The following is a 23,546-nucleotide window of genomic DNA, read 5'->3' on the forward strand; positions in this document are numbered from 1 at the left end:
CTTTGAGGGTGAGGAAAATATTCTGGAATTAGATAGTGGTGACAGTTGCATAATTTGTGAGTACACTAAAGCCCATTCACTAAACTGTGTACTTTAACAGGTAAATTGGATAGTGTGTGAATTTCATATCAGTAAAGCTATTTTGTTAAATCGAAAGAGACATGATAACCAGAAAAAAATAGCCTCATAAGTGATAGAACTAGCTATCCCAATCTTTCTTTCTTAGACACAAATTCTAAGTAATGTTTCTAAATTGACTATCAAGAGTAAATTTGTTTCCATGTTTGTATTATAAAAAGTACTCTAAAAGAGTACATTCTGTGAGTTTGTAATTTTGTATTTAAAGATATATTCAGGAGTTCCTGCTGTGGCACAGTGGGTTAAGGATCTGGCACTGCTGCAGCTGCGGCATAGGTTGCAGCTGGAGCTTGGATTTGATCTCTGGCCTGGGAACTTCCATGTGCTGTGGGTGCGGCTGGTAAAAAAAAAAAAAAAAAAAGAGATATTTTCAAATTTAATCCTATAAGGAAATCATACAGGCTGCCTGAATACATTTGACAGAAAAATAACCAAAATACATACATATTTTTTTCCTTAGAATATAAATAGTGAGTTAGGGTCCAGAGGAAGATTTTTCTACAGAGATTTATTAAGTATAGAAACAAATAATACAATTGAATGTAAAACTTTTACAAATGAAAAACGCCAACATGAATTGGACTCTGGCCATGCATTAGGGGCAATGGGAGAAGGAATTTTCTTCTTTTTAAAAACTGGCCTGTAACCTCTCATGGGACTCTGGCCAATTCCTGCTAGCCAGTGCACGTCTTCCTTCAGACTGGTACTATTTTCGGAGCTGGCACAAGCAAGCAAGGTGCAACAACTAAAGGGAGCTGGTGTGATAGCAGAAAGACGTTCCTTCGTGCAGCTCTGTGTATAAAAGACAGGGAAAGAGTCCACTTCCCTTGAATTTTAAAGATCAACTTTGTTTGGGGGACAATACAACTTTATCTTAATGATACTCAGACTTGAGTAACAGGAATACAATTTTGCTTTTCACGATTCATAGTTCTCTAATGCAGAACACGAAAAGTTACCATTTTTTAGTACATTTCTATGTCTCTTTTTTTTTTTTTTCTTTTTAGGGCCACACCTGCAGTACATGGAGATTCCCAAGCCAGGGATCGAACTGGAGCTGCAGTTGCCATCCTACGCCACAGCAACACGGGATCCGAACTGCATCTGAGACCTACACCGCAGCTCTAGCAATGCTGGATCCTTAACCCACTGAGGGAGGCCAGGGATCGAACCCACATCTTCATGGATACTAGTTGGGTTCTTAACCTGCTGAGCCATGACAGGAACTCCAGTACATTTCTACTTCTATTTGCAGCTTGCGAGTGCTTTTATTTCATTGATCTTTGGAGCTCTTAAAAATACGCTAAGGCATAGGTGATAGCCCAAAAAGACCAGTGGAGGAAATGAAGCTCAAAGAAGTCAAACTACTTATCTGAAATAACAAAGCCTTAAGTGGTAGAAACATGGCTCAAGGCAAGATCCTCTGACTCCAAATTTCATGCTTACATCCTGGCAGAGAAATAGAGTGGTGATCACTTCCTATCTCTTATCTCTCTTGGGAACCTTAAACAAAGACAGCCAGTCATTTTTGCCTGGTATTCACAATTTCTTTTCAAAATTACATCCATGCCTGTTGTACAGCCATATTCATAATATCCTTGAGTTGTGCTGCACCAACATTTATGCGTCTACTATATACCAAACACTGTTCTAGATGTTGAACAAGACTGATTAGGTCCCTGCTGTCATTTAAATAGAGAAGAAACCAAAGGCACAGCAAAAGGATATGATTGTGAGAGTTTATGAAGGGCTGGAAGCAGACTCCAGGAATTCTGATTCCAACACAGGCCTCTAATGGGCCCATGAATGGTACACCAAGCCCTATAACTTAAGAACACTCTTAAACACAAACACCACTGCATAGAAACAAATCACTAAAAGGAATAGCCCAGAAATTACATCAAGTCTTACTGCTCTCTGGATTCCTTTTGAAGAAGGTGCTACTGTTCCCATTTTACAAGTGGCAAAACAGAGGTGGAAAAAGGTTAAGTCTTGTACAACTTCATGTAGCTACTAACTGATCAAGCCATGCTTCAAACCCAGGCAGTCTGAGACTAGAGCCCATCTTCTTAGCCAAGTCACAACACTTGTCTCTCCCGTGACACTGATCACAGTCTTCCTTATTATAGGTCCTTAAGTTTTTTCACTTATTAGACTGTAAATTCCATGAAAGTAGAGATCGTGTCTTACTTAGTTTTGCTGGCTCTATCTTTTCATTGCAAGTTAGAGCATTACAGCATTCCCTGGGATTCTTATTTTGAAAGATGAAAGATTAAATGGTAATTTAACTCTTCTTAGCAAGGAGTTTTGTCAGTTGAGCACCCTCTTGGCTAGCTGAGCTTTGGCCATCTCTGTAAGTTTCAAATCTATCGGACCTGTAAAGTTGAGTATTTTCTCATAAGTCTTGCTTTCAAATTGGAATGTACCTGGGATTCCTGATATATAGAGCATTCAGTTTCCATAACAAGTGGTCTATTCCTGCTCATTTGATAGCAGCAAGATGTTATCTTGGATTTAGAGTAAAAATATGAGATACCCAAATGACTTCTGTCTATATCTTTGGATAGCAGGTGAATTTCTGGAATGTTTCGGCCCAACAACTGCCATAATGAAACTGAACTGGGAATGGGGATGAAGGAGATTTCACTTTGAGCCACAGGAAGAAAAAAGAAACATCCTTGATCTTAAAAAAAAAAACAAAAAACAAAAACTTACATCTAGGCAATGAGGTCCCACTATACAGAACAGGGAACTATATTCAATCTCTTGGGCTAGAACATGATGGAAGGTAATACAAAAAAAAGCATGTATACACACACACACGTGTGTGTGTATCTGTAATGGCTGGGTCATGATGCTGTACAGTAGAAATTGGCACAACACTGGAAATCAATTATACTTTAATAAAAAATAAATGAGTTTAAAAAATAAAAAAAATTAAAAAGAAAAAATAGAAACATCGCTTAAGTATATATTTTTCCCTGAAAAGTTATTTTTGACTTTTAATTCATTCTCCTCTATAAGAATTCTAGATTAAATATAACATAAGGAAAATAAAACATTTTTACTTTAAAAACAATCCCTTTCAAAGTCACATCAAAAAAGAATAAAATACTTAGGAATAAACCTGACTGAGGAGGTGAAAGACTTATATGTTAAGAACTATAAAATGCTGATACAATAAATTGAAGATGACTTATAGAAATGGAAAGATATCCCATGCGCTTAGATTGGAAGAATTAATACTGCTAAAATGGCCATCCTACCCAAGGCAATTTACAAATTTAATGCAATCGCTCTCAAAATACCCATGACATTTTTCACAGAACTGGAACAAAAAAATCCTAAAATTCATATGGAACCATCATTAAAAAATCCAGATTTTTCTGAAGCAATCCTAAGAAAAAATAACAAGGCTGGAGGTATCATGTGCCCTGACTTTAGATTATACTATAAGGCTACAGTCATTAAAACAGTGTGATATTGGCATAAAAACAGAAATATGGATCAATGGCACAGAATAGAGAGCCCACACATCTATGGCCAATTAATTTTCAACAAAGGAGGCAAAAAATTACAGTGGAGGAAAGACAGTCTCTTCGATAAGTAATGTTGGGAAAGCTGAACAGCCACATATAAATCAATGACATTAGAACACACCCTTACACCATACACAAAAATAAACTCAAAATGGCTTAAAGACATAAATATATGACATGATACCATAAAACTCCTAGAAGTAAACATAAAGAAAACACTCTTGGACATAAGTCACAGCAATGATTTTTCCCAGGTCAGTTTCCCAAGGTAATAAAAATAACAGCAATATTAAATAAATGGATCATAATCAAACTTACAAGCTTTTGTGCAGCAAAGGAAACCATAAACAAACAACCAACAAAAATAATGTACAGACTGGGAGAAAATATTTGCAAATGATGCAACTGACAAGGGCTTAATTTCCAAAATATACAAATAGCTCATACAACTCATTAACAAAAAACCAAATAACCCAATCAAAAAATGGACAGAAGATCTAAATAGCTATTTCTCCAAATAAGACATACAGACGGCCAAAAAGCACATGAAAAGATGATCAACATCACTAATTATTAGAGAAATGCAAATCAGAACTACAATGAGTACCACTTCGCACTGCTCAGAATGGCTATCATCACAAAGTCTACGAATAACAAATGCTGGATGGGGTGTGGAGAAAAGGGAATGCTCCCATACTGTTGGTAGAAATGTAAGTTGGTGCACCCACTATGGAAAACAGTATGGAGATTCCTCAAAAAACTAAATATAGAACTACCATATGATCCAACAATCCCACTCCTGGGCAAATATCCAGACAAAACTTTAATTCAAAAAGATACATGCATCCGTTATGTCCACAGCAGCACTATTCACAATAGCCAACCTACGTTTAGTCTTTTTTTTTTTTTTGTCTTCTTAGGGCCGCCCCGCGGCATATGGAGGTTCCCTGGCTAGGGGGCCATTCAGAGCTATTGCTGCCAGCCCATGCCAGAGCCACAGCAACACCAGATCTGAGCCATGTCTGCAACCTACACCACAGCTCCTGGCAACGCCGGATCCTTAACCCACTGAGCAAGGCCAGGGCTCGAACTCGCAACCTCATGGTTCCTAGTTGGATTCATTTCTGCTGTGCTATGACAGGAACTCCCCAACCTACATTTAGATGAATGGATTAAGAAGATGTGTGGTACATACATACAATGGAATACTACCCAGCCGTAAAAGAATGATATAATGCCATCTGCAGCCACATGGATGGATCAAGATATTATGATACTAAGTAACTCAGACAAAGACAAATATCATATGATACCACTTATACGTGGAATCTAAAATATGACAAAAAACGAACTAATTTATGAAACAGAAACAGACTCATATACATAGAAAACAAACTTACGGTTACCAAAGGGGAAAGGGAGGGAGAGAGATAAATTAGGAGTTTGGGATTAGCAGATACAAATTACTATATATAAAACAGGTAAATAACACAGAATGTTATATATCACAGGCAACTATGTTCAATATCTTGTAATTAACTATAATGGGAAAAGAATATGAAAAAGTATATATATGCACATATATAATTGAATCACTTTGCTGTACACCGGAAACTAGCACTACATTGTAAATTATACTTCAATTTTAAAAAGCTTTTACTTTAAAATTACATACACACTAGATTATTAATGTTTCCTTTTTTTAGAAGTAGATTATATATATTTGTAAGGACCCACACTTTTTCTCATGGAAGTTTTCTTTTTTTTTTCTTCTGTTTTTGGTCTTTTTAGGGCCACAGGCGTGGCATATGTAAGTTCCCAGGCTAGGGGTCCAATCAGAGCTGCAGCTGCTGGCCCACATCGCAGCCACAGCAGTGGGATCTGAGCCTACACCACGGCTCAGGGCCACGCCGGATCCTTAGCCCACTGAATGAGGCCAGGGATCAAACCCGCATCCTCATGGATACTAATGGGGTTCATTACTGCTGAGCCACAATGGATATTCCTCATGGAAGTTTTCTTGATGGTAAAACAAAAATAATTGTTTTCTACTGATACAATGAAAACAGCACCTTATTCCAGAGTGGCTTGCTTTGCTAGGCCAGTGGCAACCTTTCCCCACTTTGCTACACTTCGCTTGTCTCCTGCTTTCTTTTGCCTTCTCTTCACAACCCAGCACATAACACAGAAACACTGGCAATGCCTGGTCCAGAAGATGACAAGGATGCTGTTTGGCACCTAAAGCAATATCTGAAGAGGGGTTTCTTTAAATGCATCTATCAACCTCCTGAATAAACCATGTTTTCTTTCTTTCCATTTTAAGCTTTCCTTACATCTACATTACCTCAAAATTCCTTGTGGCCATTTATTTTGGCTCTGCGAATATATGACACACCTGCCTTGCCACATGTTGCTTGAATTGGCAGGCTGACAAGGTTTAAAAGTTTTCAAGTTTTCAAATTTGCTTCAACCTGTATTTCCCTCATATGCTCTGCTTAGTGACCCACCAATCTGCGTTCATTGAAGCACACGAAAGGTCGTCAGCACTGCAGATGGAGACTGTGACTGCATGAGCATCCTATGGAAAACTGAGTTTTATCTGGGGGAAAAAAAAGGTCTGTAAAAATAAAGATATTTTGCCCATGTACAGAACTTTTTCATTAAGCATTTTTGAAAATTTCCTTGAATTTTTTTTGTTACAATATTTCCAGGGTAACACATTTAATATATCTTTTACAAAAAGCAGGTACGTCAAGTTATTCATCTCATAAAGCGATTAAGAGGCCCACCTCAGTTCATACATATGGTCATAAAAAGAAAAAAAAAAAAACAGGTGCTATAGTGTCTCTTGCAAACATCGCTCTAGTAATACCTACGACTGAGGAGTTCATCTTTTTGTTGAAGATAGATTTCTTTTAAAATAACATCTAAAATTAGGAGAACTTGCTAATAAATGCCATTGATTTTATTTATTTTTATTAGGATATAGTAATGCCATTTATTTTAAACTAATACAATTTAATATTAAAAACTGAAAACCTGGATTCTAAAAACAGTTATTAAACAACACTGGTTAATTTCTTGCTTATGTCCATTGGAAAGAAATCCCAGAGCCATTAAAAGATCACCAAAAAACTGGATTTAAACTTGAAGACAATGAGAATTTAACATGCTTGGCAACTCAAGTATTGTAATGTTCAAGCATTTGAGATGCATAAAATACAAAATGTCATGAGACGGACTGCATTTAATATATGCAGGGTGATTTTGCTGATGATTTATTCAACAAATATTTATTGGGGATCTAATAAGAACTAGGCACTGATCTAGGTGCCAGGGATGCAAAGGTGAACAAGATTAAATCTCTGTCCTGAGAATCATACACTCAATTGTTTGGCCACAGACAGGGACAGGGGAGTGGTGAAAATAAACAGAAAAACATATCCAATTTCATCCCTTTAATAAATATTTATTATCATTCCCTAAAATTCAAGCAAATGAGGTCTTTAAAAATGTTCATGCGGAGTAACAAATGTTGGTGGCAATGTAAATTGGTGCAGCCACCATGGAAAGAGTATGGAGGCTCCTGAGAAAACTAAAAACAGAACTACTATATGCCCTAGCAATTTCATTCCTGGATATATACTGAAGAAAACAAAACCACTAATTCGAAAAGATACATGCACTCCAATGTTCACAGCAGCACTACTTACAATAGCCAAGGCATAGAAGCAACCTAAGTATCCATTGACAGATGAATGGATAAAGAAGATGTGATACATATATATAGTGGAATACTACTCAGCCATAAAAAAGAATGAAAATTTTGTCATTTGCAACAACATGGATGGACTTGGAGGCTATTATGCGTAGTGAGATAAATCAGAGAAAGGCAAATACCATATGTTATTGCTTACATGTGGAATCTAAAAAAACAAAACAAACAAGTGAATATTATCAAAAAAGAAACAGACTCACAAATACAGAGAGTAAACTAGTGGTGACCCGTGGGAAGAGGAAAGGGGGGAAGGTCAAAACAGGGGTGGGATAAGCAGTACAAATTATTACATATAAGCTACAAGGATATGTTGTACACAGCACAGGGAATACAGCCAATATTTTATAATAGCCATAAGTGGAGTATAATCTTTCAAAAATTACAAATCACTATGCTATATACCTGAAACATACAATATTTTAAGTCAACTATATCTCAATTTAAATAATAAACACAAATAAAAACTGTTGATGTGGGAAAATATCAGCTAATCAACAAACATTTATTATATACACGAACTACATGCACGGACTGGTGTCACATGCTTCTGGGGAATCAGAAGTTTTAAGATACTGCCTCTGTCCTCAAGAAGCCTCTCCTGAGTTGGGGAGACAACATCAACGTGATACGAAGTAAAAGCAAACAAGGTAGAATTGAGAGAAAAACTCAGTGACATTGACAACAAATGGGACAAGAATTCTGAGATGATGATGGATGATGTCGCTGAGGCCTGAAGTTATACAGGAAGTTTTCGAAGAGGAGAAAACGGAGCTGGGCCTTAGAGACTGAGAAGGAGGAAGGTGAGGGTGGAAGGGCAGAGAGCATTCCTGGAAAGAGAAACAGCGCGAATGAGGATGAGGTGCCAGGTGTCTGCAGGACGGTGAGCAGACACGGGCGGGCTGGGATGGAAGGTTCACACCGTGGAAGATAAATCAGGGGTGGGTAGTTTCTGAAGAGCCCTGAAAATGACTCAAAGGGTGTGTATTTGTTAGAGAAATCGGAGCCTCTCTTAAAGATTTTAAGCAGAATAGAAACTTAGTGGCCATAAATGCTGTATGGTAACAATGATCTGTCCTAGGAAAACCGTTTTTATTAAAGGAGACCACGACATAAAATCAGCAAAGTTTACGCATCCGCCGTGCTCTGGAAGGACAAAAGCTAAAAGGGAACTGGATGGAGGTCAGAGTGTTTCTAGTTCACAAGCTCTGTGAGGACAGGTCAGGCAATGATTTAAGTCAGGCTGGTGTGAAAAGTGGGCAAAGAAGCAAACTGAAAAGTGCAGCTTCTTGCTTTCTTTTTGCTAATTACACTTTTATCAATAAACTCATCATTAAGGACACATAATTGTATTCCTATTTTCTGAACTGTCTCAAAAGCTTTTTCAATCTTAATCTCTACCAGGTAAAATCCCTTTTAAAAATGTAGTTGAAATTTTAACAAGGATTTTTTTTTTTTTTTTTTTTTAGTTAGAATTTGTTACAGGACAAGCTCATGCCAGGAGTTAAATTTAGATAGCAACTCTTTGGCTGTAATGGCATCCTATGTATTCCTGCTATAGGACTTTACCCAGCACCCCAGAGGCTGGAGAGTGTTCCTGTTCCTCCCAAAGTACACACTGAATTGAACTCGATTGAATTTTCAGGGCCAATTTACTCACTGATTAGATTTGGTTGAACATTCACTATTCACCAACACACACACACACACACACACACTCGCTCTCTCATTGCAAAACAATCATGAGAAGCTATCACAAAGTGCTTATTTATCCTTTAAATACTTGTAAACAGCTCAAATAATTCTCTAGTCAAACTTGTGAGTCACATACAGATGTCTATTTATCAGAGAAATAAACTAAAATAGCATCGAAGTGATGTGATTATGTAAAGGGATCCGTCACTGGATCTAGTAGACATCCAGTGAGGGCTTCCTTACCTGAATTCATCACTGCCATTATGTCCAATAAATTCAGGTTCTCGATCTCAGTACAAAGCCTCCAATCCTTATTAACAGCACTTATAAAGCTAGTAAAATGATAGAGGAAAAAAGCTTTGTGGCTAAACAAGTTGGGAGAGGACCAAATGCACCCTAATTTTAAGGAGCAAGTAATTTAAGACATCAATGTCAAAACTTCTAGTAGACTTCAAGGGAGTTTTCTGGGTAGGCAAATTTCCTAGTCAAGTATACACGAGAGGTCTATTTTCTGTGAAGTTACTGTTGCCAGAGGCATTATTATTTCACATTCATGTTATATTTACATGTACATTATTTATACATTCATATATATTTATATATATTATAGTCACATGTATAATATGAATATATATGATATATATACACACACACACATGTATATATGTAAACTAATTGACTAGAGTTACCTGGGAAGCTGGCTGCTTTAGTTAAGAGTTATTCAACAAGGGAAAAAAAGGAAAGAACTCAAAATCAGAAATAAGAGAAAATACTACAGCTGCTATCATAAAAATACAAAAAGTTATAGGAAACCACTATAAAGCCTTACACACTAACACACTTGGCAACCTAGAACTACTGGACAAATTCCTAGGGACAGTATACTATCTATTAAGTCCAAATTATGATGAAATAGAAAACCAGAACAGACTAGTAACAAATAAAGTGATTGAAACAGTAATCAAAAACCTCCCTTGGAAGTTCCCATTGTGGCTCAACAGTAACAAACCTGACTAGTATCCATGAGGACATGGGTTTGATCCCCGGCCTCGCTCAGTGGGTTAAGGATCCGGCGTTGCCATAAGCTGTGGTTTAGGTTGCAGAGTTGGCTCAGATCCCTCGCTGCTGTGGCTGCGGTGTAGGCTGGCAGCTGCAGCTCTGATTTGACACCTAGCCAGGGAACGGCAGGTGCAACCTCCCAACAAACAAAAGTCCAGGACCAGATGGCTTCACTGGTGAATTCTACCAAAAATTCAAAGAATAATTAATATCAATCCTTCTCAAACTCTTACAAAAAAATAGAAGAGGACAGAACTCTTCCAAACTCATTTTACAACGCTTACATTACCCTGATACCAAATCAGCCAAGGATGCCACAAGAAAAAAAAAATTACAGGCCAATATCCCTGATGAACATAGATGCAAAAATCTTCAACAAAATATCAGCAAACTGAATCCAATAATATGTTAATACCATGATCAAGTGGGATTTATTCCAGGAACATAAGGATGGTTCAGCATCTGCAAATCAGTCAATGAGGTACACAACATTAACAAAATGCATAAAAATCATGTATGATCATCTCAAAAAATGCAGAAAAAGCATTTGACAAAATTCAACATCCACTTATGATAAAAAAAAACTCTCAATGAGTGGGCATAGAGTAAACATACCTAAACATAACAAAGGCCATATATGATAAGCCCATAGCTAACAACATACTCAACGGCTAAAAGCTTAAAGCTTTTCTGCTAATATCAGGAACAAGACAAGGATGCCCATTTTTGGACTTTTATTCAACACAGTATTGGAAATCCCTTCCAGAGCAATTAGGCAAGAAAAAGAAATAAGGAATCCAAATTGGAAAGGAAGAAGTAAAACTGCCACTATCTGCAGATTATATGACATTATATAAAGAAAACTAAAGATTCCATCAGAAAACTCTTAAATTCAATAAAGTTTCAGGATACAAAATCAATACACATAAGTCTGCCGTGTTTCCATACACTACAAATAAGCTATTGAAAAGAGAAATTATGAAAACAATCCTATTTACAACTGCATCAAAAAGAATTAAATACCTAGGAGTAAATTTAACCAAAGAGATAAAAGACCTATACATTGAAAACTATAAGACAATGGAGTTCCTGTCATAGCTCAGTGGAAACACATCTAACTAGCATCCATGAGGATGCAGGTTCGATCCCTGGCCTCATTCAGTGGGTTAAGGATCCGGCGTTACTGTTAGCTGTGGTGTAGGTTATAGACACGGCTCTGATCTGGTGTTGCTGTGGCTGTGGGGTAGGCTGGCAGCTACAGCTCTGATTCAGCCCCTAGCCTGTGAACCTCCCTATGCTGTGGGTGTTGCCCTAAAAGACAAAAACAAAACCAAAAACACTATAAGACATTAATGAAGGAAACTGAAGAAGAAAGAAGTAAATGAAAATATATTCTGTGCACATAGATTGGAAGAACTGATATTGTTAAAATGTCCATGCTACCCAAAGCAATATCCAGGTTCAATACAATCCCTACCAAAATTCCAATGATGGTTTTTACAAAAATAGAACAAACAGTCCCTAAATTTGTATGGAACCATAAAAGACCCCAAATAGCCAAACCAATCTTGAGAAAGAACAAATCTGGAGGCACCACTGTCTTGATTTCAAACTACATTACAAAGCTATAGTAATTATGGTATTGGCATAAAAAGAGACACTTAAATCAATGGAACAGAATAGAGGGCCCATCAATAAACCCACCCACACACGGTCAATTCATTTATGATAAAAGAAGTGAAGAATATACAATGAGGAAAGGATAGTGTCTTCAATAAATAGTGTTGGGAAAATTGGACAGCCGCATGCAAAAGGATGAAACTGAACCACTATCTTACACCATACACAAAAATTAACTCAGAATGGATTAAGGATTTGACTATAAAACTGACCTGAAACCATAAACCTCCTAGGGAGTTCCCGTCGTGGCACAGCGGAAGCGAATCTGACTAGGAACCATGAGATTGTGGGTTCGATCCCTTGCCTCGATCAGTGGGTTAAGGATCCAGCATTGCCATGAACTATGGTGTAGGTTGCAGACACAGCTAGGATCTGGCATTGCTGTGACTGTGGCGTAGGCTGGTGGCTACAGCTCCAATTAGGCCCCTAGCCTGGGAACCCCTATATGCCGCTGGTGTGATCCTAAAAGGACAAAAGACAGAAAAAAACAAAACAAAAACAAAAAACCATAAGCCTCCTAGAAGAAAGTATGGTGGTAAGCTCCTTGATATAGGTCTTGGCAATGATTTTTTTTTAATTTGACACCAAAAACAAGAACAACAAAAGCAAAAATAAAAAAGTAGGACCATATCAAAGTAAAATGCTTTTGCACAGCAAAGGGAACGATCAACAGAATGACAAGGCAACCTACTGAATAGAAGATATTTGTAAATCATGTATCTGATAACGAGCTAAGATCCAAAATATATAAAGAACTCATACAACTCAATAGCAAAAATCTCTAAATAACCCTATTTAGGGAGTTCCCATCGTGGCACAGCGGAAACAAATTTGACTAGGAACCATGAGGTTGCAGGTTTAATCCCTGGCCTTGCTCAGTGGGTTAAGGATCTGGCGTTGCCAGGAGCTGTGGCGTAGGTCGCAGACGTGGCTCAGATCTGGTGTGGCTGTGGCTGTGGCTGTGGCTGTGGCTGGCAGCTGTCTCTCTGATTGGACCCCTAGCCTGGGAACCTCCTTATGCCGTGGGTGTGGCCCTAAAAAGCAAAAAAAAAAATAATAATAATAATAATATATATATTTTTTCTGTGTATATATATATATATATATATATATACACAGAAGATCTGAATAGACATTTTTCCAAAGAGGACATACAGATGGCTAACAGACACATGAAAAAGATGTTCTACATGATGAATCATCAGATAAATGCAAATGAAAACCACAATGAGATATATCACCTCACACCTGTTAGAACAGCTGTTATTAAAGAGACTGGAAATAACAAATGTTGGCAAGGATGTGGAGAAAAAGGGAGCCCTTGTACACTGTTGGTGGGAATGAAAACTGGTACAGACACCATGGAAACCAGTATGGAGGTTCCTCAAAAAATTAAAAATACAACTACCATCTGATACAGCAATTCCACTTCTGGGTATTTATTTGAAGAAAATGAAAACTTTAGTTCAAAAAGATTCATACACCTCTGTGTTTACTGCAGCATTATTTACAATAGCCAAAGTATGGAAACAACGCAAATGTCCACTGATGAATGGATAAAGAGACTGTGATATATGTGTGTGTGTGTTTTATATAGGAAATGGAATATTATTTAGCCATAAAAATGAATGAAATCTTGCCATTTGTAACCACATGGATGGACCTTGAGGGCCTTATGCTAAGTGAAATAAGTCAGACAGGGAAAGACAAATACCATATGATTTTGCTTATATATAGAATGTATACACACACGTTATTATATATAAAAACTCAAGTGTTCAGACATACATACAGAGAACAGGGTGGGGGTTATGGGGTTGAAGAAATGGGTACATATTTTTCATTCGTTTAAATAAACTGAGTTTTTAAAAAGAGTTAGGAGTGAAGAGTTGGGAGCACAGACAGGATAGAATCTTAAGTTCTACATTTCCCAAACTTCATATTGGCCTGAGAATATCCTTATCGGACTTTAAAATAAGAATTCCATTTTTCTCTTGCTATTTCAGAGTGATTTATACTGGATTAGATATTAACGGTGTTTCTTTATAGAAAAATTTAGAGACAACATAAAAGAGGCTGTCATTTTAACATCTTTTCACTGAATTTTGGATACATAGTCAATGCCCTTGCTATCGCTAAAGAAAAGTGTGTAATTACAATGCTGTCATTATAAAGTCGTCTTCCTGGCCCACACGGAATAGTTCTCTTCTGTCTTTCAAGGTCAATCTCAATGAGTCTCAAAAGGATTGCACCCCCCCTCCCCGAGTAGAGGGGAGCTGGAAAGAAGATTGTTTTAATTGTACCGTGAAAATGGAATGCAATACCGTTACCCTGAAATGTAATGCTTCTATAAGAACTGTTCTGTGAAATCTATCCATTTCAATTCTGGTTTGCCTCAATAAATGGGGAAATAACTTATGTTCCTGCCTCTGTAATGTGTATAATTTAAATCTACATTTCAGATTTTTAAAAGGAAAGTACAGAAAAATGAAGCTCACATCAAATATGAAAATGTCCCAAATAAATGTAAACGTGGTCACGGCAGAATTATCCGAGCCAGCGAGGAGCAAAGTAACCTATCGATTACTTCAACCTTGAACAGAGGCCCAGAAAGGTTCATCTACTTGGCTTCATTGCCTGAAATTGTTAGTGTCCACATGAAGAGCTCATGATCTGATTTCAACATATCTGATATCTTGTCAATCTGTGGTCAGAATGGGTGGGCGGATTCCCAAAGTTTAACCCAATTGTCCTGATTCATTTAGCTTCTTTCATTAACAACACATATCCATGTTTGAGTTTAATTCTTGGCTATGGATAAATTTCACACTCACTGCTAAAAACCAGAAGGGTGCTCTCTGAAGCTTTGAATCCTTGGGGAAAGGCAGGGATTGCTGCTTATACTATACGGATTTATTGACCCCAGTGGGACTCTACTTTTCTATGATGTTCTACCTGATCTTCTCTATTTTTTTTTGCTTTTTAGGGCCACACCTGCAGCACATGGAGGTTCCCAGGCTAGGGGTTGAATCGGAGATACAGCTGCCGGCCTACACCACAGCCACAGCAATGCCAGATCCGAGCTACATCTGTGACTTACACCACAGCTCACGGCAACGCCGGATCCTTAACCCACTGAGCTAGGCCAGGGATTGAACCCACAACCTCATAGTTACTAGTCGGATTCGTTTCCACTGTGCCATAATGGGAACTCCCTGATCTTCTCTAATTTTGAACACATTCTAGAATTAGACACAGCTTACCTACTTATAATCATCTGACCCTCCAGGTCACACAGTCTGTTGCTAGCCAAAACATACAGTCTGGCATATTTCTTCTGCCTACCAAACGTTTGGTTTTGGCTTTTCTTTTCCTATTTCTACCTATGAGAGTCCATTTCTCCTGCTATCCTCTGTGCTCAGGATTAACATGCATACCAACTATTCCATTAAAAATATTCTCTACAGCAGAAATTGACACAACATTGTAAATCAACTATACTTTAATTTTTAAAAAGTAAAAAAAAAATTAAAATAAAATAAAAAATACCTAATCATTAAAAAGTATTCTCGGGAGTTCCCGTTGTGGCTCAGTGGTTAACGAATCCGACTAGGAACCATGATGTTGCGGGTTCCATCCCTGGCCTTGCTCAGTGGGTTAAGGATCCGGCGTGGCCGTGAGCTGTGGTGTAGGTCGCAGACGCAGCTTGGATCCTGCGTGGCTGTGGCTGTGGTGTAGGCCAGTGGCTACAGCTCCGATTCGACCCCTAGCCTGGGAACTTCCACGTGCCGCGGGAGCGGCCCTAGAAAAGGCAAGAAGACAAAATAAATAAAAATAAAAAGTGTTCTCTATATCAATTTCCAATCAATTGAAATACTGGGAATTTTATTGAGTAAAAATTCCAACAGTGAGTTTAGAGGTCACAAAATAACCACTAAAACACATTAAGAAGGTTAAATTTACTTTGCTGGGCAAATTTTATGATCTACTCTAAAGCAGCATCTCGGTTATTAAACAATTGGTATTTCTAGATGTTAATAATAGTTAACATTTATGGAGTTCTTATTCTGTGCTAGACACTGTGTTAACTGTTTTATATTCATTATCTCGTTCAATATTCTATGAAGCAGACAAAATTGAGGAGCAATGTTAAAGTCTACTTTCAAAACAAAATCTGCCATAAACCTCAATTCTAGACTTGTCACCAAATAGTGTTATCGAGTCTTTCAATATTTAAAGTTCTCAGATGTCACAATAATAGAGTCATGGACACTAATTTAAAAATCTCCAGTCTCCCAATTTTCTTCCCAGCTTCCTGTAATTGCAATATGAAAGCTCATTACTGCCTATCCATGGAAGCCAGAGGATCCTGAATTGCTGATAATTTTTTGAATATATCTTTTCATGCATCTGGCAAATAAGTTAGAAAATGCTTGGCACATTGGGTTTCAAATCACCCATTCAAAAGAACATGTGGTTCAGAAATCTGGCACCCAGCTGGCAGAAGGGAAGCATAGAAGCCTTTGGGTACACTAAATCCCTCCCCCTAGAATAGAAATTTTCTACCAAAAATGGTTATCCAAATCAAAGCAAAAACTCTGAACCGAGTTTTAAATATTTACTTATTTATTTATTTATTTATTTATTTATTTTTAGGGCTGCACCCACAGCATATGGGGGTTCCCAGGCTAGGGGTCGAATCAGAGCTGTTGCTGCCGGCATACACCACAGCCACAGCAATGCCAGATCTGAGCCGCATCTGTGACCTACACCACAGCTCACAGAAATGCCAGATCCTTAACCCACTGAGCGAGCGAGGCCAGGGATTGAACCTGCAACCTCATGGCTCCTAGCCAGATTCCCTAACCACTGAGCCACGACGGGAAATCCCCAAGTTTTAGAAATTATGAAAAATTGTGATCCTATTATACTACATTCAGGCAGCCAATTCCTTTTAAAAGTCCTCTCTGTCTGTTGCTAATTTGAAGCTTGTTATATCAAAATCTGGAGTATGCAAATCAAAATGGAAAGGCAAAATAAAAATGATCTCTCCTTAAGAGGATTTCACAAGATCTGAGTAAGAGCCTGAAAAGAAAGCAGGATTTGAAAATAAATTCAGGAGTTCCCGTCGTGGCGCAGTGGTTAACGAATCCGACTAGGAACCATGAGGTTGCGGGTTCGGTCCCTGCCCTTGCTCAGTGGGTTAACGATCCGGCGTTGCCATGAGCTGTGGTGTAGGTTGCAGACTCGGCTCGGATCCCGTGTTGCTATGGCTCTGGCGTAGGCTGGTGGCTACAGCTCCCATTCGACCCCTAGCCTGGGAACCTCCATATGCCGCGGGAGCGGCCCAAAGAAATAGCAAAAAGTCAAAAAAAAAAAAAAAGAAAATAAATTCAAGGAAAATGCTGAAGTCAAACCAGCAAGGAAGTCTGTACGCCAAGGTATGCACGAACATGTATGGAAAATACAAAAATACTATCGATAAGGATCATTCAAAAAAATCAACTCAGCTTAAATGGCCAAGCAAAAAAGAAGGAGTAATGGCTTAAATGTTGGGTTAAAGAGAGAATTTACATTTATAGTCAGGTGAATGGAATTCCATTAAAACTGATAAAATTCTAGACTATAGTTATCACACTGTGTTCATCAACTTAAAATCAGATTAGTGTACCTTATATGAATGATGAGGAAATTCAGTTACTATGATATCATCTATATCACCACGTACTGAATGACTTCAGTGATTAAACTGGACTACCATATAATTTAATGTACCAATGTAGGAGACAAAAATGCCTTGATTCTCTTTTAAATAACAGCACGTCATACAAAAGAGCATAAAGGTTCTCAGCATAACGGAAACAACTTCAACTCACACTGACATGAAACTGAGCTTAAATTCTCAGGGTCCAAATATGGATGATATCACCGATCACATGTACTTGTTCCACTAAAACCATTCAAGCCTCAAGCCACAAAGCAGTGTTCACATTAGTAATCACCGAAACAATACAACTTGGGTTATCAGGTCTGTCAAAAGTCTAACAAGACTCTTTCACTAAAGGATAAAGACGTTAAGAATGCTAGAGTTGCAAGTAATGCTGAAAGATCAAGTCTAGTCCATTACCTTAGGGCAAGTAAATGAAGGACTCTAAACCACTCAGGGTAGATTGCTCATATCCAATTATTGAATACACATTGATAGTGGTTCTCTGTAATTTCTTTTTCATAAATTTTTTTTAATGGCCGCCCAAGGAAGTTCCCAGGCCATGGACTGAATCTGAGGTACAGCTGTGGCAAGGCCAGATCCTTTAACCCACTGTGCAGGCTGGGAATCGAACCGGTGCCTCCACAGTGACCTGGGCCACTGCAGTCGGACTCTTAACCTGCTGCGCCACAGCGGGAACTTACCCCTAAATACATTCTTTTTTTAAAAAAAACAATACATTTAAACAAACATTCATTAAGGACTAACTCGGGGCCACATAACTAGATGTCAAGGTTATAAACATGGATAAGTCACAGCAGCCGCTCATGCAAATTTTACCTACGAAATTTCAAACAGGTTAGGAAAAGATAATCTTAGTGGAGAGATAACATGATCTTAGGAATCCAGATGTTACATACCTTTCATTAAAAAAAAAAACAAAAAACAGAGTTCCCACTGTGGCTCAGCGGAAACGAATCTGACTAGGAACCATGAGGGTGCGGGTTAAATACCTGGCCTCGCTCAGTGGGTTAAGGATCTGGCGTTGCCATGAGCTGGGGTGTAGGTCGCAGACGTGGCTTGGATCCAGCACTGCTGTGGCTGTGACACAGGCCTGCGGCTTCAGCTCTGATTCGACCCCTAGCCTGGGAACCTTCATATGCCATGGGTGCAGCCCTATAAAGACAAAAGACAAAAATAAAAATAAATAAATAAACAACTTACATGATTTAGGCCCCCGAGGCTACTGATGAATGGGCCAAACCATAATATCCTTAGGAACCCATCCACTCCTTGGCCGTGTCCCTCAGGCATCTTCCTGTGTTTCTCCCACCAATATCCCTGTGACTTTTTCTACAGTTCAGCTCTGCCTCTCTCTCAAGGAAGGCTTCCTAAGCCTTCCCTGCTGGAACATCTTCCAGCTGATACCTCCTCTTCCTCACTCGCAAATCATTCCTGCACACACTTACAAGAGACCTCTGTCTCCACCACTCCATGAAAACTGTTGCAGAGTCTAGAGCTGCATTCAAGAACAATGCTAATTTGCATTTAACATTGCTAGAACTATAGGTACATTTACTATTTTACACAACCACTTCGTCAATAAATGCTGAGTTGAAAAATTACATAAATAGTAAGGGTGGCAGTATGCATAACATAGTAGTTACCCATTAAAAAAAATCTTTGGCATTGTCAGTTGTCTATAAGTGAGAGTCCCTATGTTTACAAAAATGAGTTTTTCCCACATTCATCCTCCAAACACGTATCAAGTACTATATACAAGGCACTGGACATGGTTCCTCTTCTCATGGACTTGAAGAGTCTAGCAAAGTGTAATTACAATGCCACACACTTAATAAACTCATTTACAGAGAGAAGAGTATGACATGATTTTTTTAATGTAAATATTTTAAGGTAGAACAGAACATGCTTCCTTAGAAAGGGCAAAATCCCCCTTGTTCCTCTAGGGCCACCTTCTCAGCTCTGCCAAGCAGAAGGCATCACCAGGTTCTCAAACAGAACTCTCCACCATAAGCTGATTATGTCCTAGCTGTGCAGCTATTTCTTTGAACCACTTTTGCACAGGACAGAGCCTGGTACCTGACACTTAATAGGCTCTCGACCCATTTGTTTTCACTGCATGGATGAGAAAACTAAGACCCAGAAAAGAGAAGAAAGGTTAGTTGTTCTGCAGTGTATAGAATGAGCTTTAGAATCACAAAGACCTGGATTTGACCCTTGGTCAAGGTATTTAACTTCAGCAGCTCAGTTTCCTAGCAGGATTAAATCATATGACAGATGTGAAAATCCCTGGTGTCAGGGAGGCACTCTATAAACCCAAGATCCAGGTTAATGACACAGCACTGGTTTTAGAAATGGTAGGCCGGTTGCTAGGAATTTAAAGAAAATGAAAATATATAAATGAGCAAAATATGGTATTTATTTGACTTCTAGGCTTGACTTGAGCCAAAGCAAATGTTTAAATAAATTCAGTGTGGGAGAGTGCAAAGGACCTAGGTGGAAAAAAGTAAAGAACTTCCCTAAGGACAGAAAACAGAGCTGATGTAACAGCATCCTTAGAGACTAGAGTAGAACTTACCCAGATATTAGCAACATCAGTTAATTAAAAAGGAAAAAGTTTTATATCATCAAAATAAAGGTACAGTGCTTCAAGGTGGAAAAAAACAAATAGAATAAATGAAAGTACAACTTTTCCAGATCTTTAAAAGTGCCTTCTCCAGATCTTTCAAAAGGAAACAATTTAAAAATAAAGTCTCCTGAAAACTGGGAACTTTAAACAACTAGGTACTTACGAGAACAAAAAAGAGAAAAAAAAATGAAATGTTCCAGCTTAAAAAAAAAAAAAATACAAGAAATCCCACCATAGAATTTGGGAGCTAGAAGCCCTTGTTCATAATCTCACCTCTTACCTATCTGTTGAAAGACCCTGGGCAAGTTACCTAAACCTCCTGTACCTCAGTTTCCTCATTCATAAAATGGTGTCAATGACAGTTTCAATCTCACAGTGTTGGTGTGTAGATCGAAATGTGTTAATATTTATAAAGCACTCTGGACAATACGGGCACAATACGGGCGCTAAGTAAGGGCCTCTGAAATACATCATCGGAGCCCATCTTGTTCAATACGGAAATAGGAATCTGACAAGCCTCATCTCATTACTGTACCATGACTAAATTTTTTTAATGTTTTGCTATGTATTTGCTCTGAAGCCATCAAGTTCCTTAGATAAATATTTATGAAATGGGGAAATCTGTTGGAGATGAATAAGAAAAACTAACGGCGAGCCGTGGATCTGGGGTGGAAACACAGAGTTGCGCACTTGAGCTCAGCCCAGTGAAGGACCAGCCTCCAGCCCGAGCCGGCCCGCCGCCGTGCGGGGAACTGGAGTAGGCACATCAACATCACCAGACAAGGCTGAGATGCCAAGAGTCAGTAACTTTTTATCAGAGAGGAAGTTCATCGTTAACGGGCAGGCTATGTGCAGAGCACTGCGTTTGGTCTTGGCCTGACAAAACATGCGTATCAGATGGATTCTCTTCCCTCGAGGACTTGATAATCTAGTTAGGGAGACAGCCTACCTCCCCAAATTATTAGAGCTAGCGTACGATTAAGCGCTGAATCTCCCTTGCTTCGTAACCACAAAGTCCTAGAAATAAAGAGTATTTCTCTCCTAGAATACACTCTCTTACCCAGAGGTGTTATTTCTTGAAAATCACAATGACTGTGACTATGCGAACGAAAGAAATAAGCGCCCCAGGGTTCCTGTTTTCCTTTTATGTAAATATGAAAGTGCCACATCTGCCAATGTCTCCCAAATGGGAAGCACTGCATTGATAGCAGCAGGTACAGGAAATTCAGGAAAGAGAGGGAGAAAGAGGGAACCTATACCTTTGCATTATGCATAAAAATCTGCTTTTTATTGGTACTTGAGTTGCTCAGTCATGAACGCAAGCAGACCTGAAGCTAAGATACATTCCCCACATTTTTGCTTTAATACGAGCCTGAGTCACAGGCTCACAATGTGGGCAGTGACGATCTACAGGCCAATTCCCTCATTTCTCAGACAAGATAACAGGACGATGAGTGATAAATCACTTGATCACAGTTACAAAGAAAGTGACACGACCAGCACAAGAGCTCAGTTCTGACAACCAGGATTGAATACTCTGTTCTCTGTCTCAAAGTTTTAATAGCTCTCTCTCTCCTCCCTTCCATTCCTCCATCAGTGTCATTCATTCTCTGTCTCTTCTTTCTCTTCATATTTAAACTCTTAATTTTCACAGCATGAGAATACATGTGATCATAAGAATTGAAGCCACAGGAGTTCCCGCCGCAGCTCACTGGTAACGACCCTGACTAGCATCCAGGAGGACTGGGGTTTGATCCCTGGCCTCCCTCAGTGGGTTAAGGATCTGGCATTGCCATGCGTGAGCTGTGGTGTAGGTCACAGACATGGCTCGGATCCCATGTTGCTATGGCTGTGGTGTAGGCCAGCAGCTGTAGCTCTGATTCAACCCCTAGCCTGGGAACTTCCATGTGCCAAGGGTGAGACTCTAAAAAGAAAAAAAAGAAAAAAAAAAAAAAGAACTGAAACCACTATGTCTCTACTTAAAACCATTCTATTTATTTGAAAGGGAAGTTGAAATAAATGCTTTCAAAAGTTAAGAAATAGAATGATGGCCTGTTTTTACAAAGCAGACTATAAAACGCCTGGAACTTGCTAGAGAAGTTAATAGATAATCTTTACTATTTGATGCAAATTAGCTTTTAAAACAACCCAAGCATCAAAGTCCAAAGCAAAGCAGGAGTTAGAATTAGTGACAGAAGCTGGCAGCTAGCTGGTGGAAGAGAGACCACCATGGGATATTTCAGAGACCAAAAGAAGATATAGCCACTTATCTACAGGAGCATATCACACTGCTGGAAACCAACGCATGAAGGGAAGGAAGGGTGCAGGCACTTGGGGCGGGGCAGTATGTGTGTTTGGGAGAAGGGATAGAATCTTAACAACTAATGGCTTAAAAGGAACTAAACCTAGTGAGACATAATACAATTCTTTCTTATATAAAAAGTGCCAAGAAATAATGCTTCACCTGAAACCTAAAGAAATCAGACTTTAGTCATTTAGGGCAATTAGAACTATCAGCAAAACAATTAACTCAGGCAGTAGAAGAGAAAGCTACAAGCAGAAAGCCTACAGGAAGCTGTATAAAGGCCTGTAGCCCAAGGCTTCTTAATACACAAAGTATTTTGAGTAAAAGGAAAACAGCTCCTTAAAGGAAAAACCAAAGAAAGCATGAGGTTATTAATAACAAAGTTTGATGGAAGAAAAAGTATTCATAATTATGTAATTTCTTTAAATAGTATTTAAAATTGTTCAACCAGTCTATAATTGGTAACTGAATATTTATTTTGACAATTTTAACAAATACTTAATTTTTATAGGAAAAAAACTGATTCATTTGTATACCATAAACCCATTCTGTTATCCACATGTGGGAAATCCAGATGGTTACAGTTTGCAATGGGATACCACCTAGTGGCACCTAACAGAATTGCAAGCACAGTGGCTTGCCCGCATGTGGCTAGTTTACAAGCGTAATTTAAGAATACGTATCCCAAAAATGTCACCTAATAACTAAGGCCATGCCTTTACAATAACTGATTTTATCACCTTGGTAGTATTTATAACACATTCATATTATTACAGCTAAATTTATTTTTTATTTTTATTTCCCCATTATTTTTTTTTCTGCTGTACAGCATGGTGACCCAGTTACACATACATGTATACATTCTTTTTTCTCACATTATCAGGCTCCATCATAAGTGGCCATAGTTCCCACTGCTACACAGCAGGATCTCATTCCAAAGGCAATAGTCTCCATCTATTAAGCCCAAGCTCCCAATCCATCCCACTCCCTGCCCCTCC

General features: G+C 38.5%; 1 protein-coding gene across 13 annotated transcripts in view; it reads right to left on the minus strand.

The window, feature by feature from the left end:
* Positions 1-23,546, minus strand: part of MBNL3 (muscleblind like splicing regulator 3) — a 124,673-nt gene that overhangs the window by 73,347 nt on the left and 27,780 nt on the right. The window contains exon 1 of one of the 13 annotated variants that reach the window (XM_013986429.2): positions 6,185-7,247. The exons of the other annotated variants lie outside the window; for them this stretch is intronic. The gene's annotated coding sequence lies outside the window, so the exon portion shown is untranslated. Of the gene's footprint in view, positions 1-6,184; positions 7,248-23,546 lie in introns of those variants that run through there. 13 annotated transcript variants of the gene reach the window in all.

Source organism: Sus scrofa, chromosome X, assembly GCF_000003025.6.
Source record: "Sus scrofa isolate TJ Tabasco breed Duroc chromosome X, Sscrofa11.1, whole genome shotgun sequence".
NCBI lineage: Eukaryota > Metazoa > Chordata > Mammalia > Artiodactyla > Suidae > Sus > Sus scrofa.